The sequence below is a fragment of the Chaetura pelagica genome, unplaced genomic scaffold (assembly GCF_000747805.2).
Source record: "Chaetura pelagica isolate M959 unplaced genomic scaffold, ChaPel_1.0 scaffold203, whole genome shotgun sequence".
In the NCBI taxonomy this organism is placed as follows: domain Eukaryota; kingdom Metazoa; phylum Chordata; class Aves; order Apodiformes; family Apodidae; genus Chaetura; species Chaetura pelagica.
In genome coordinates, this window is record NW_009952715.1 from 149,501 (window position 1) to 150,473 (window position 973).

At 62.3% G+C, this 973-nt stretch overlaps 1 protein-coding gene across 1 annotated transcript in view; it reads left to right on the plus strand.

Moving 5' to 3' along the window:
• LOC104386068 (collagen alpha-1(XVIII) chain-like) overlaps nucleotides 1-973 on the plus strand; it is a gene marked incomplete at its 3' end in the record, with an annotated part of 15,167 nt that overhangs the window by 2,649 nt on the left and 11,545 nt on the right. The window lies entirely within an intron of this gene.

Below are 973 nucleotides of genomic sequence, written 5' to 3' on the forward strand. Positions count from 1 at the left end.
ACTTGGGAGTGTCCCTGGGGCTTTTCCAATGGCAGCAGGAGCCCATGGCTGGGTCACTGCAGCCAGAGGCATCCCCACAGCCCTCCTGTGCCAGCTCCCATCCTGCAGCCACTGCCCTGTCAGCCATCTCTCCGTGGTTGCAGGGTGGAGGGGGTGCAACATGTGGGCTCTGGGTGCCCTTTGGAGAGAGCAGGCACAGCCTTAGAGGTTTGGGGTTGAACAGTTGGGCTTTTGCAGGGGTTGCAGCCATTGGAAGGGCTCTCTCCTTAGTCCCCTCCTGGCCTTGCAGCCCTGGCCCTTGCCTTGCCTTGCATGTTGCAAGGGGAAAGATTGTCCCTGTCTGCCTTGGGAAGAGCCAGCACCCAGGTCCCACCCTGGGCTGGTGGGTGAGTGGCATGTCTGGAGAGGAGGGAGGATCCCAGAGCTGGCTGGAATGCCAAGGGGAGCCTGGTTGAAAAACTGCAGTGCTGACAAAAGCCTCTTTGAGGCTGTCCCCTGCCACCCCGGGGGCAGACAGTGGCTCGTCTGGCTGCAGAAATTGCAGCTCTGGCTCTTTACACCCGTGCAGACCCCCAGGAGGAAGCTCTGGTTTGCCTCTTCTCTTCAAGCTGCTGGGAACGTTGGCTTCCTTCAGCTGGAGGGGAGCTCCATCCCTGCATCCTGGTGGCCGTGGGCACGGGCTGCAGGGGGGCTGGCATGGCTGGAGATGGGGCAGGGCTGTGAGCTTGTGGGGTGCCTCAAGGTGGGCCCCAGGCTGGGGCTTGCTGCAGGTCTGGGGGGAGCCCTGCTCACTCACTCACCCCGTGGTTTTTGATGTGGGACTGCAGACATCTGGGCACGAAAGGATGCTGGGCTCCAGGATCCTGAGGTGCCTGTGGCCAGAGGGGCTGCACTGAGCCCTTCCCCTCTGAGCAGGGTGGAGATGCCCCATGGGGAAGCCCCATCCCATTTGCAGGACAGATGAGGAGCTGAG